Source organism: Ursus arctos, unplaced genomic scaffold (assembly GCF_023065955.2).
Source record: "Ursus arctos isolate Adak ecotype North America unplaced genomic scaffold, UrsArc2.0 scaffold_37, whole genome shotgun sequence".
Taxonomy (NCBI): Eukaryota; Metazoa; Chordata; class Mammalia; order Carnivora; family Ursidae; genus Ursus; species Ursus arctos.
Window position 1 is genome coordinate 14,904,220 of NW_026623053.1, and position 15,299 is coordinate 14,919,518.

The 15,299-nt window shown below is 42.6% G+C and overlaps 1 non-coding gene across 6 annotated transcripts in view; it reads right to left on the reverse strand.

Moving 5' to 3' along the window:
- The window catches only part of LOC113266114 (uncharacterized), a 151,694-nt gene that overhangs the window by 40,089 nt on the left and 96,306 nt on the right, over positions 1-15,299 (reverse strand). For 4 of the 6 annotated variants that reach the window (XR_008957234.1, XR_008957236.1, XR_008957235.1 and 1 more), the window contains one exon: positions 12,440-12,513. This is a non-coding gene — a transcript (uncharacterized LOC113266114). Of the gene's footprint in view, positions 1-4,616; positions 7,641-9,841; positions 11,060-12,439; positions 12,514-15,299 lie in introns of those variants that run through there. The other 2 variants (XR_008957238.1, XR_008957237.1) reach the window with 2 other exon arrangements.

Genomic DNA, 15,299 nt, shown 5'->3' on the forward strand with positions numbered 1-15,299 from the left:
AGAAAGAAAGAAAGAAAGAAAGAAAGAAAGAGGAAGAGAGAGAGAAAGAAATCCTAACTAACTCTGGTTCTGCTAACAGATAAAAAAGTAAATGTGGTTGAAAGAAAGGGGCCTGGGGGACAGAGTATGGTTTTTTTTTAATTTGTATGCCTTATATTGTTCAAATTTTTATAAACTTTTATTTAGAAATTACTTTTTACAATGGAAAAATAAGCCAAATAAGTTTTTTTTTGTTTTGTTTTTGTCTATAAAGAAGGAAAAGAAATGAGAAGGGATGGGCAACTATGAACAAATAGAGTTGGTAAAATTTTCCATGACCCTACTGGCAAGATTATTTTGGTTTCATTAAAAACAAAACAAAACAAAAAAAAAAAAGGAACAAAAAAAAGCCATCTCAAAGGAAGCATTGTGAAGTGAAGGAAGAACATACTATGCTGTAAGTGACTGAATAAATTTCTTTTGTCCTTTAGATTTGCTTGATACACATAGATTGCTTTCTTATCCTTGAAATTCACATGACCACATTCCTTCTGCACTACAGAAAAGCAACTGACATGATAAAATAAGCAAGCATTAGATTTTAGAGGTAGGCAATGGAAACTCTGGCGGTAAGGGGCCAACAGGGCATGGTTTCTTATATGTGTGAGCTTCCTGTAATGTGGAATGCGTACGTGTGAAATCACCAGTCACTACATTTGCAATAACTTAATAACGTGACCGTTCCTCCACCCGTCCTCTTTCCCCACACCGAGTTGCAGTTTCACACGGGGCTACTTACTGCGAAGCTTTACAAAGAAAGAAGGAAGTACAGCCACCAATGAGGCAGCGGTGTGCTTCAAACGCCACATTCTGAACTTGATGAAAGTTTCTTTTATCACCTTTATTAGTAATGCTACATAGTTCAGAGTGGATGGTCCAAATCTTGTATTTAATTGTCTCCCTGTGCCCTGGACCTTTCAAATATATGAATCATGATTTAAAAGGCTTTCCCTCACTGAGGCAGAGTTAACAGACAAAACAATCCTAGCCAGGGTCAGCTTCATTCTGCCGCAAGACTGGCACCTGCTCCCTCATCTGAACTAAAAAGGGAAGGAAAAAATGGGATATTAAAGCACCCGGGTCCTTTTTTCTGATGCCAGGAAAGGGATGAGAGGTCCTGTTTCTACACTGTTGTTCACGCTAAAGGGTCTCGAAGTATTTAACACTTAGGGGAATTAGTTCCTAGTTCCCCAGCAAATAGCTCCGCAGGGGCGAGGCAGCAGCTGGCCAGTGGGGCCCAGTAATCCCCAGCAGCACACCAGGGGCTAACAGGAGATTACTGTGTTTGAGGAAACTGATAGGATCTAGAGAGAAACCAAAGCTTAATACCTTGTCTGTCACTCCTCTTAAAAATTAGGAAATGGTAAAAATAGGCAAATTGCTGCTTGAGGAGTGACTAAGGAGAAAAAAGGAAATTTGGGGCCTACGGCATTTTTCTAAAGCTTGGTACCAAGGCAGATAGGGCTGTGGAAATGGCTAATTTAGCAATAATTCAGAATAATGCCATACCCTAGAACAGAGTCAAAGTGGTATTTTACATGGCTATTCAATCAGCAGAGCCTACCAGCTGACAAATGAAGGTGGTATCTGGCTCCCGAAAAGAAAGCAAACCATGAACATGTAAATATTTTAATTAAAGTACAATATGGAACTCACTGAACTTCATATTGAACTTGGGACTACTATGACCCACCACTTTAATCTTAAGCTCTGACACGTTAAACATAAGCAGCAAGTGAGAATGCGATGTTTTACTTAGAAAAAAAATGCACTTTTGAAAAATCCAGAAGCTAAGGATTATTAACCATTCTAAAAGCAGTAACAAAAGTTACGAATGCTCATTCTATCATTTACAATTTTGGGAAAATGTTGTTCATCTGTCCTTTAATTTTATGAGACAATTTTGAAAAACATCAATCAAAGGTCTGCTCTGAATCTCCAGGTGTGAAAACGGGGTATGATGGGAAATCCAGATGGTCAAAGGATCAGCAGAGTTTTTATATTTGTGATTGGTACAGAGAAGGAGGCCTGTGTCTGAAGTACAGCAGAAGGGAAATGCCAACTTCATCACTAAAAGTATTATCCTCACTCCCACCCCGCAGTCTGGAAACAAACCATGCTGTTGCTCTGTTTAAAGATGGCAGTCCTGGGGCGCCTGGGTGGCATAGCGGTTAAGCGTCTGCCTTCGGCTCAAGGCATGATCCCGGCGTTCTGGGATCGAGCCCCGCATCAGGCTCCTCTGCTATGAGCCTGCTTCTTCCTCTCCCACTCCCCCTGCTTGTGTTCCCTCTCTCACTGGCTGTCTCTGTCTCTGTCGAATAAATAAATAAAATCTTTAAAAAAATAAATAAATAAAGATGGCAGTCCTTTTCTAGATGAGGGGCAACTTAACGGACCCATTTAATTACCCTCACGCAACTCCTCTTTGGGTTAAGATGTAGCCAACAGTATCTCCATTAGTTAATAAAAGGAGTTACTGCCAGTCATTTAAAAATGGCAGTCTTATTAGAGATTTTAGGTACTACAAGTACATTTTATTATTCTGAAAGGCAAACTGAAAAAAAAATTTACAGCTGAGCGAGCAAGAAAGTGTGCAAACTAATACACACGTGCATCTGAGCATGTGCACACCTGAGCACAGTTACATTTTTAAGTAGCAGGAAAAAAATCATTCTTTGCATGTTTAAGAGATCTCACTGGCAGCTCAACCACCTCCCCCAGCCTCTGGCCTCAGGCAGGTAGAGCCACTATTATTTCCTTCTGCCTAAAACCGAAGGGGACAGTCACTCAAGGTCCTGTAGCCAATTAAAGAGAAGGGGGGGGCATAGAGACAGAAGGGGTGGGGACAGAAAGAGAGGGAGAAAAAGAGAGAAAGAGAGACAGAGGGAGAGGGTGGCAGGGCAAGGGAAGGGGGGGAGGAAGGATGTGGTCTCATCCAACATCAGCTTCTATTTAAGTACCCAGCTCAGCAGACCATCCAATCTTAGGAGTTCCTGTCATCTGCCTTGGAGTTCTGGCCTATGTTTGTCCTGATTTGGATTACTGCTAAAATAGAAAAACAACCCCACGCATGAAACAGGTGAAGTAGAAGAAAACATAAATTTTCCTTTAAAAATATTTGGAATTGAATGTCTTTAGAAATGGATGCTATAAATACAAGATTGGCTAATGTTCAAAACTATTTGTAATTTTCCCTTATTTAACTTCAATTATTTATCTCAAAATGAAACCACAACTATTTGTAAAGATGATGTTTTCTGACTCTTGATTCGGGAGTATCTGCCAGAAAACAACTGAGGTTTACACAAAGTTCACAAATCCATACACACACCAGGTGAATGCAGTCAGAAGACCTTGTGTAACCGATTTCCGCTGCTTTTCTTTCTAAGGAAAAATCTGCATCACTTTCATTTGAGAGGTTTTTTTTTTTTTTTAACTCAAATCAAAAGGATGACAAAGAATAGCCTTATTAGATTTTAAAAACCTTACAAATTGACAGAAAGATATACAACACATAAGAAAAATGTTCGAAGGACATACATACTTTGTAAATAGCCAATAATCATTTGAAAGGATGTTTAAGGACATTAAGAATCTAAGGAGTCGAAATTACACACACGAGACACCATTTTTCACTTGTCATATTGGAAAAAAACCTGAAAACAATACGTGTACTGTTGGGGAATGTGTATAAAAATAAGTACAATGGTATAGACTGCTAGTATAAACTGATTCAGCCTTTCTGAAGGAGTGTTTGTGAGTGTGTGTGTTTCAAAACCTTAAAAGAATGAGCACTCTTGGATTTAGCAACTAGATACCTAGAAGTTTATCAAAAAGAGCATCATAGATGTGCTCCAAATACAGCCACTAATAAGGATACTCATTAGAGAGCTCCACACATTGTCGAAAACTTGGAGACAGCCTAGATATCCGACAACAGAGAATTGTTGAAATTCTTTATAAAACATTTATAGGACAGAACACTATGCAGAAGCAGAAAAATATTTAATGTTCACAACACATTAAGCGAAAAAGATGTCCACACGACTTACTGCACTATTTCAGTTTTGTAGCCACACCAAAACTAACAAAATAAATCATGCCACTGGTGGTTATCTCTGGGAACGGGGAACACTGGTGATTTTTATTTGATTCTCATTGTTTACCTATCTTATTACTCGTGTTGTTATTACATTTTTCTAAACAATTGTGTCCAGATATAATTCACGTATCACACAATTATGTTATTACTTCTAAGAAAAAGGCAATAAAGTTATTCTTACTGATTGAGGCAGAGCTTTTGGGGACAAACATTTCATTCATATTTTATCTCAGTTACTGTAACACCGGGTGCACATCCCACAGCTGTGCAGCACTGTGCCTTTTACGACGCACCTTTACCTTTGCACTAGGGTCTTCTAGCCAAGAGGACCTCATCGCAGACGAACAACATATAATGACCTATACCTATCACAGCCCCAGTAACTAAATCTCATTGGGGGTCTTTGCTCCCACTTAACAGGAATTACACTGTAAATAAGAGAGCAGAAAGAGCCTTATTCTTTTTTTTTTTTTTAAGATTATTTATTTATTTGACAGAGAGAGAGAAAGAGTGCACGAAGAGGGGGAGCAGCAGAGGGAGAGGGAGAAGCAGGCTCTCTGCTGAGCAGGGAGCCTGATGTGAGGTTTGATCCCAGGACCCTGGGATCATGACCTGAGCTGAAGGCAGATGCTTAACTGACTGAGAGACCCAGGCAGGCACCCATAAAGAGCCTTATTCTAAAGCCTTAGATATATGTCATGTCCCCCTTTCTGACACACTGTGGGTCTTCACAGAATTCCCAGCATGACTCATACAAAAGAGAGACATAATAGGACATCCGTCTTTCTCTGTTGCTTTTCTCATGACATCAAGGATTAACACCCACACGGGAAGTGCAAAACCGTGGCAGCCATGGACACATCTGAATACGTACCTTATAATGTTCATTTCATTCTTCATTATTAACACACAAAGCTAACTTTTCAGATGTGAATAAAATCTGCATTCAGAGACACCCCAAACGTTGGTCAGCGCCTCACTGAAAGGACCTCAGTGATGCTGGGAACCTTGAAAAGGGGAGTGTGGTGGGGTCTGCCCCCTTTGGGTTGCTGGGGGCCAGGGACCGTCTGGGGTGGAGCACACTGCTTGCTCTCAGAGGGTGGGAAGAGCCAAAGTGTTGAAAAACAAGAGTCAGTACAAGGGTTAAATGAAAGTGAAATCGTGCTGACCCAGAAATGCAAATCAGGGTGCCCCAGCTCTCTGTAGAACTTGTGGCGCCCGAACACTGTATTCTTCCTTCAGATTACCTCGTGTCCCAGGAGAGGCTCCGGCGATCTCCAGAGAAGAGGTGAAATGTGGAGGGAAGCAGCAGGCAGCAGCGGAATCTAATTTTATTTGAGAAGCATCTCACAATTTATAGTGGACTTCTCACACGAAAAAAAAAAAGGCAGTTTTGAAGTTTATTTCCCTTTCTTTATATTGCTTTTACTACCTTTACTAGTCCAAATTCAAAGCACAAAATCAGAGGTGGTTTTAAAACTGTATCTGAACGAATCATAAAAGTAGGAGCGCACGAGCTTAGAGATTTATAATGCTTATCTGCATTTCGTTCTACAAAGTTACAAAGTATGCAGGAAGCTCCCAGCTGCTGGGAGAAAAAGCTTCCTGAAATATAAATTCCAGGTAAATAACATCATGGTTCTCATCGCTAATGGAATTATGAGGGAGAAAGGGAGGGAAGACAGAGGCAAGAAAGAGGCGAGGGAAGAGAAGAGAAATGATAAATTAGAGAAGAAATGGGTGCAGATTTTAAAGAAAAAGAAACCACAGTCAGAGAGGGTCTCGTAGTTGGGGAAACATGGAACAAAGAAAGCCAAGGACAGAGAGCAAATAGATGGCAAATGTGGGTCGAGAGCCAAATGGCTCAGGCTTGAACCCGGGCTCCACACCTAATTTCTGGGTGACTTTAGGCAAGTTACTTAACCTCCTGAAGGCCTGTTGAGAGACATTAATTGCCAGAATCTACGCAAAGCGCCTGGAGTAATGCCGGGGCAGGGTGAGTGTTCAAGGACCACAAGCTTCATGGACAGCCCCTCCCGGGCCCAGAGGGAGGCATGAGCCCAACTCCCAACTTCCACCTTCCTCTGTCTCCACGCCTGTGGTCCTTTGATGAGAATGGCCATTTGGGGGCCTGGCCACACACCAAAGACATGGGGTGCTGAACTTCTGAGTTCAGATCCGTTGTGTTACTTGCCAGCTGTTCCTGTGTTAATTTATGCAACAAATACTTCCCGACTATTCACTAGCTTCAGGTTCTGGGCTAGGGTCTAATGAATGAAAACAGGCATACCCTGCCCTCATGCAGCCTACAGGCTCATGGGAGAGCCAGAGAGTAATAAAAGAATTAATCAAGTACAAATAAATTTAAAATGAGGAAAGAGACGCACATGCCATTAAGTACATATAAGTCCCTTGAGGAAGACACTACTGAGCTGAGCTCTGTCAGGGGAGTGGGCAACAGCCTAGACTATGAAAGGGCAAGGAAGAACCATCTAGGCTGAGGGAACAGCTGGAAGAATGAAGCCCAGAAAATGAGAAGAGACTGGAGTGGTCATCTGGAGCCAAACCAGGCAGGGCATGGTGCACCTGGTTAAGGACTTTGGTCTTTACCCTAAAAGAGAATAGAAAAATCAGTGGAGGATTTTTAATCAAGAAAATCACATGGTCATACATGAGTTCTGAGAAGACCACTGAAACTTTGGTGTGGGGGATAGATTTGAGAAGGACAAGGTAGATGACCGAGGTGGCTACTGAGCTGCCCATGGAGGGCAGACGGTGGCTGGGGCCGGAATGGAAGCCATGCAGGGTGTCCACGGATGGGTGGACATTACATGAGCACAACTCGGAAGTTGGACACAGAGGGAGGATTCCTCGCTGGAGAGAGAGCTAGGAGAATGCCAACTTTCAGGGAGGCTTGTTCTTGGGTTTAGTTTTAGGTATGTTTATTTATGTGACCTGGGGAAAGACTTTCACCCTCTAGGCCTTAAAATCCTTGTAAGGATTAAATGAACTCACATGCCTATGAATGCCTGACACAGAGTGGGTGCCCAGTAGCCAGAAACTGTGTTATTGGGATTTTAGACAAGAAATACTGAAGCAACTTTGTCTTGGCCTTCCACAGACGGCAAGATCCTACACTTTCAGTCCAGATATCACCTTTTATTGTTGTTGTTGTTAAGATTTTATTTATTCATTTGACAGAGAGAGAGAGAGAGCCACAAGCAATGGGAGCAGGAGAAGGAGAAGCAGGCTCCCCACTGAGCCCTACGCAGGGCTTGAACCCAGAACCCTAGGTTCATGACCTAAGTCAAAGGCAGACACTTAACCAACTGAGCCACCCAGGAGCAACCAGATATCACCTTTCTTGAGAGAGTATCTGATCCACAAATGCAAGGTCCTAAAGTAGAATGTCCCATCTGAGCACAAAGTACATCAGGATTCTTGGATCACACTGGGGAGGAATTCACGTTTAATGTATGAGGACATTGCTTGATCTGCCCTTTAAAAAAAAAAAATTACTATGAGAAGTAAAGTTCTGAGACTTGTATACGTGCTACTTTCTTTTTTTCACATCTTGCACAGGGAAACAAGCTATGTCTGTCTAATTTATGAACTTTTAGGATAAACATATATATTTAACAAATATTCTTAAGCACCTCCTTTACATGGTGAACTATGGAATACAAAGACAAATAAGACACATTCCTTGTTCTTAATGAGTTTGTGGGCTGGTAGGAGTCACACATACACACTGAAATACCATGAGGGAATGTAGGATGACAGATAGTGGGGAGCAAAGCTCTCACGTCTGGAAATAGAAGATCCCGAGTTTCAAACCAGAAAGTGGAACATAAGTGCTGCTTTCAAATGCCATGTCAGCTCCGTGGTTTTGGTGGTGAAGGGTCCTGTTTAAGTTTGGGGGTCTGGAAAACCAGCAGGATGGACACCCTCTCAACCCTAACATAACAGAAGATGAAAATACTGTCGGGTCTGGATATAATAAACATAAATAGCCAAAAATCATTATTAAATTGAATTTTGGGAAGGTGGAAAGGGAAGACCTGACATGCTAAAAGAGCATTTCTAAAGAAAAAGATTATTTGCCAAAGAGCAAGATTTTCTATTAACATCAAATTAGATAACTCTTCATACAGCCAGAGAAGTGATGGATATTATGTCACATGGTTGATACCCATGGTTTTGTCTCATAAAAGGAACATGAAAAAAAATCCACAGAATTCTGCCCAGTACTAGGTCTGCTAATCACCGTTCGGTGTCAGCTGAGAAACAGCAAACTCAAGGAGCCAGTTTACCCCACATGTTCTGTCACTTTGTAAAATTTCTTTAGAAATTTAAATTAAAACCAGTTCCTCAGTAATGAACCGTATTTTCGTCTACACAGCAATTTAAACATGCCGTTTATTTTCTGTCTGCCATGAGATTGGGAAACTAGGCATTATTGAACATAAAGCAAAGCTAATTCTAGGAATTTCCAAAATCAAAGTCTATCCCTAGAATATTTTTACATCAGGGAAACTTGAGAGTAAGTTCTAGAGAGTCCACTTTCTAGATGGTCTCGTCCTCCAATAACTGAAATGATTAAGGCCTGCACATTCACTGAACTGCTTGAAATAAGAGTCTAACCTTTAGCTAATAGGTTCTGTCAGTTAGTCTCCTGATTTAATCCAAAACAAGTTATTAGTTTATACCTCCCCATCTAGCAGGCTGGTTGCCATTAAGCAGAAAAAGTAATTCTATTAATGGAAAAATCAGTGTTCAACACATTCTCTAGGACTTGACTCAAATGCCACCTCCATTACTGCCTCCCTGGTCATCATACGTGGCTCTGTGGAGTCTCTGTCACACTGAATAGAAATGGTTTGCAGTGCCCACCTGCTCATCCACACTGTGATCTCCTCAAGGGCAAGGACGGGGCGTACGCATTTTTGTGACATCATACCTGACACATAGCAGGCACAGCTGAACACAGACAAAAACACAGAAATACAATCAGAGAGACAAGTGGGCCAGAGAAATAACAAAACTGCACACCTTCCACAGTCATGCACAAAGGGAAAGGCAATGAAAGCCGCTGGAGGTATGGTGACACGTCAGGTAGGCCGCTGAAGGAACTGGATGTCAACCAAGGACCTGAGCAGGAGAGCCTGTCCCTTCTCGTTGAAGGTGATTTTGCCTTGCGAAATTTCCCCTTGGGTCTAGCTCACTGGTCAGAGGAATGGAGCAACTCCAGAGGCTGAGTGTGTTGTCTGAGGCAAGTCCCAGGCTCCCACCCAAGTAATCCACCTGTGGCTGGGGTTTGCGGTCCTTGCTGTTGTTTTTTGTTTGTTGAGTTTTAATGGAGAGTGGAGGGGAAGGGATCTCAAAGGCAAAGGTGCCTGTGAAATGAACATTGCAGGCTCTACGTGCGCCGTGTGCTTGAGGAAGAAACCTAGCTGCACAACCCCCTCAAGATACACCATGAAGTTGCATCACCCCCATTATGTAAGCCTTTATCAAAGCAGGAAGGGGGAGGGGTAAAGTCTATGACCGAACAGGAGTTCAGATGAAAATTTTATAACTTTTAACTTTGATGCTTTTCAAAGGAAATTTTTATCTTTGTTTTACATTCCTGCGGGGGGGGGGAGTTGTTTTTAAAAACATGATTTTTATTTTTTTTTTATTTTATTTTTTTGACAGAGATACAGACAGCCAGCGAGAGAGGGAACACAAGCAGGGGAAGTGAGAGAGGAAGAAGCAGGCTCCCAGTGGAGGAGCCTGACATGGGGCTCGATCCCACAACGCCGAGATCACGCCATGAGCCAAAGGCAGACGCTTAACCACTGTGCCACCCAGGCGCCCCTAAAAACATGATTTTTAAAGCCACCTTTTAGATTAGATATAAACAAAGAATGCCAGAAATGTTATACAATGTTTTAATTTCTAACTTTAGCCTTCATGTTAGTAAACTTAAATTCGTAATTCTATGAGCAGATACTCTTGAAAAACCTTTCTTCATTTCTTAAATCAGGAATCACCAAACGTTCGAGCTCAAAGGGACCTCGTCAGTTGACTGGTCTAACGTCCACACCTGGACTCTCTCCCTGCTACACAGAACTGGGAAGAATCACGTTTCACACTGTTGAGAACCAATCTTTGTACTGGCATAACTCCAATAAACAGGATTTGATTACTTGTTACTGAAAGGTAGTATTTCCCAAAACAGATTTCATCTAAAACTAGACGTTTGAGATAATATTTTTATGAGATTCTGTGGTCAAACAAGTTTTACAAGGACAGTGCTAAAGAAAGTTTAAAAGGGTTTTTTTTTGTTGTTTATTTTGATTTTAAATGATCAGACTCCTCAGAACATTTAAGATACCCATATAAACATCAAGACTATCCAAGAAGGAGGTACAGGATGCAGTGTCAAGGACCCCAAAACTCCTCCCTCCTCTCCCCCCGCAAGAAATGTCCATTGCATCATAGGATACTAGTGTTCAGTAGAACACAGCTCTGGAAAAGTGGCTGTGACGTTTTCAGCTGTAGCGAACATCTGTAATTTGTAGGGACTATTGGCTTTTAGTCACAGAGGCAGCATGTAAATTTGGCCTTGAGCATTCTAGTAGCCGATGCAAAAAGCATTAATCCCATGATCACGGATCACATAAAAAGTTCATGACGTTCATCAAATGAAAACACAGTTGTTCCAGAAGTGCCAGCTATTCTCGGTACTTAGAACTGAAAGCTACAGCCACTCAGGTGTCTGCGTAAAGAGGATCAGGTTGACATCCTCCGCTTCAGCTCCTTTAGTGCATAGAATACCGTTTCGTAGGCAATCTTACAGCATCCTTTTTCGGAGACGAATGGCATATTGCTACAGTGTAGCTCCGTAGAAGCAGCTTTACAAGGCGTCATACCCTGTTTCACATGATCATAGTTCTTACTTGTCTAACTCAACCCAAGACTAATCTCATTCTCCCATTAGCCAGCTACACCTGTCTCCAAGGGTGAATCACTTGCCTGCTCTGGGTTTGAGCTAGGTGGTCTCAGCTTCAAAGTTCTAGAGGTCTATGGGGTTTATTAATTTGACTTTCAGAAAAACATCAAATGTTCAGTGTCCTTAAAAGTGTGAATCCATCCTTGTAGGTATCTGTACCTTAAGTCGCTTACGTTCATGGCGGATATGTTTAACACATCACAAAAACCTCAAGCCATGGTCATGTGTCACAAATTTGGAAGAATAAAAAGGAGAGACTAAGAATAGGAGTAGAAGAGTGCCAAACATAATTTTAGCTACTCGACCATTTAGCTTTAAATCAACCTTAGTTTCTTTAGAAGTACTTTAATAATGATGGCAATCATAGTCATAATAATTTGCTCTAAATGAGCCTATAGTTTCCCATAGGGTAGTAGCAGCAGCAGTAGCAAACACATATTTGGCGCTTCCAACCTACAAGACCCTATTACAAGTATGAGACACAATTCCTCTTCAAATGTTCGCAATAACTCAAACATGTAGATACCATTCCGATCCAATTTCACAAATGAAGAAACTATGACTCTGAGGGGTTGGATAACTCGCCTCAAGTCCTGCGAGTAGGAGCAACAGATCCAGAATTCAAGCCGGCTCCAGATCTGAGATCTAACCAACATACACGACTGCTTCTGGACCCCTGAGGTCAAAGACTGCTGACAGTCTGAGCGGCGGCCTCACTCTAGCTACATACCGGATATTATATTAGAGCACGCTCCTCTCAAAATAAGACTTGGTCGGGAAAAAGAATGTGGGGCTTTCTAAGAAAACCAGCTCCATAAGTGTAAAGAATAATAAAGATTTTAATGCTCCATGATTAATACCCACAGAACAATGACCCGAAAACAAGCCTCCAGTTCTCTTGGAAAACGGAAGGTGGTTTCCCCTGTGATGATAGAGCAGTCATTTACTCCTCTGGTAAAACCTGAACAAAGAGACCACCCTAAAAGTCAACAGAGTTGGGACTGTAGGGGGGTGGGGAGGCAAACTCCCCTGGGGAACACAGGAGGCCCTGGTCCCACTCTCAGTGCATCTTCTGCAAATACCCCGGGGCCCCGGCTGTCTTCCTCCTGCTTCAGAGGAAATATTAGTCTTTGTTCCAATAGCTCCTCTTATTTCTAGCCTTTCTCTCCTCCCCTCCCAGCACACACTTGCCTGTTTGGTGATACAGGAGAGGAATGCATTTGAAGTAGTCTAGCACCACTCTTAACATATAATCACATGTAATCACACATCCAGGAACCATGTCTCATACTTCTAATTACCTTCCTTCAGAGGATCTCAAAGCGTTTTTCAGACAGTAATGAATCACCTCTTCTTAGATATTTCCTCCTAAGACCTGAAAAGAGAAACACAACAATTATATGTCTTGTCCTCTAAACTACTACCAACATTTCTTTTGAAACCACACACACACACACACACACACACACACGCACACGCACGCACACGCACACACAGGGAGAGAGGAGGAGGAGAAAAGGGGAAAGAGATTTTTTAATGGTGACAGAGCAGTGGAATTCATCACATCCTGTCCTGTGCTCACAGCAGGGGCGGGGCCCATGTCATCTGTATACCATAAGTGTTAATAATGACATAAAGTTTTCCTGCACATCATGAATGAAACGGAATCCATTTTCAGCTGTAAAATTGCCTGCCGCCTTTTATTCATTCATCTTCTCTAAGCCACCCATACCCTGACTTAGCAAAACCAGCCTTGTCTCATCTCCCAGCCCATTTTTGTAGTTCTGAAGTGCAGTACTCCCTTCATAAAGAACTGTGAATTTCCAAATTGGGTGAAATAGTTCTTAAAAGTTGGCTACTTTCAAAATCAATGAAATTTGCTTGGCCCTCGAGAGTGAACTGCAAACTCAGAGTAACTGTCTTAAGGAATATAGACGACCTAAGAGGCTAAGTTTTAACTCGCTTTTACTTAGCTTGTGCTGCCTCTTTGGTTTCTCTCCTACCTGTCAGAATAAGACCTGGGAGAAATCCTGGAAATGCTGATGTCTCAATAATCACTGTGGCTTCCTCCTAGGAGCCCCATCTCCATGCCTGACAAACCCCAGGGGGCTCAGCCTGGCCTTAGGGGCAGCGCCCGACCATTTCCAGCTGGGCCCTGAAAGGAATATATCAACAGTGACCACAGGGGACAGCTCCGGGCTGAAGAAGCCCAGAAGCTGTGAACAGTAACTTCCAGCCCTTTCCCAGCACAAAGGGGTTGTTGCCTGCCCGTCTCAGAATGAGCCTACCAGCCCGGAGTACACTGGCTCTTCAGTGGTTTGTCGTGCCTCTCTGGGGCCTGAAGATGGGCCTCTTCAGACAACCAAACATTTGGTTAGTGTGAGGGGTAATCCAAATTATGATTAGAAACAGATTACCCAGCTCAAAACTCATGTTTGGCTTGAGCAAAACCACACACCCAAATCCCTAATCACTTTCCAGAAAGAGGCCTCTCTTCAACTGGGATTGGGAACAACAGCCTTTTCTTGAACTTTTCATCTTCTCGCGTATTTCTAGATCCCTGTGCTTCTCCTTGAGGCACCAGCCTGGAAGCAGCTTCCAGCCAACCCCAGAGTGTTTGAGCATACTCTGCTGCCAAGGTGGCTGGGGTATGTGTGCAAAGCCTGGTCACCAGCAACTGGAGGATCCAGAAAGGTTAATTTCTAATTTTCTCATCACCAGGATTTGGAATAAACACGAAATGAAATCATCCTTGGTACAGAATTAAAACTTTTTAAGAATATTTAATTTACCACCCTTAAAAGAAAGTTGGCCAGCAATTTTTACCCACTCCCTGCTATGAGTACCCCCCATATCTCTCTCTCTCCTATCCCTCTCTCTTTCCTTCCCTCCCCACTCTCTCTCTCTCTTACACACCCACACACACACTCATCTTGGCAGCAGCTGTAGCCAGACAGTATCTTCATCCTGGATGCCTTCTTGATTCCCAACACACAGCTGCTAAGTTGGCCCTCACTCACCCTCTCCAGCTGTTGTTTGCAGAATTAGAAGTGGACAACTGAGGGAGAAGAGGCGAAGCTGTGCTAAGTGAAGGAAGATAAGACTAATGTACTCCTTTCTTGGAATCTCAAAGATCCAAGGACTGTTTGGGGGGGATCAGGACTAGCCATCCAGGCACCAGAAAACATCCCTCCACCTGCCCTCACCAATGCAACTGGAAACCCATGCCTTTCTTTAGGTGATTGAGGAAGTGAAACAATTTGCCATTCCAACTACTACCCCCGTGATGACATCTCCCAAGCCTTCATCTTCAGCTCTGACCCCATTCTTGAGCTCCAGAGCTAAATTTCCAGTATCATATCCAGAGACACATCCTGTCAGCCCCTCCAATGCAACATGATCTACTGTGAAGACCCCCATTCCCAACCTAGCAGATACCTCCTCCTCAGTTCCCCTTCTCAGTGGCAGCCTCCCCCACCCCTGACCCCAGTATACATGGGCTTGAAACCTTGGGCTTGAAACCTTCAAAGCCCTCTTCTCTAATCCCACATCATTCTATCTCTCAGATATGCCCTCTCATTTTCATTGCTACGGAAATGATTCTCCGTCACCAAAATTATTGTATTACTCTGCCTTGGTTTTGTCTTTCACCTAGACATTTTTTTTCTAAATAGTTCAACTTTTTCCCCTGCTTCTAAACCATCAGTGGCTCTCCTTGACCTATGATGTTTCTGAATAAGCTTTTCAAGGACTGCCATAGCTTACTCCCCATCCCACTTTTTTCTTCTCATCGGTCTTTGGATCCTTCCCTATCTTCCAGCCTTACAAATTACCTGGTCTTCCTGGAGCCCGGCAAACACACCTTGCTGTTGCTCATGCTACTTCATCAGAACGGAGTCTCCTTCACCCCTTTCTCAACAATTAACAGTGAGTCCTGGATCAAATGCTGCCTCCTCACCCAGAAAACCTGTTTCTTCTCTATTCCCGTGATACTTTTTTTTAAAGTAGTCCACATTTCATATACATATCTAACTCCTTAGCCAGTCTATTCCCCTCATCGTATGTAGGAGGATACTGAGGCACAGTATCTGTATCTACTACTTAGTTGTTCTGGAAATAGTTGTGAATTAAAACCAATTCCTAGAAAGAACAGGCCAGTTC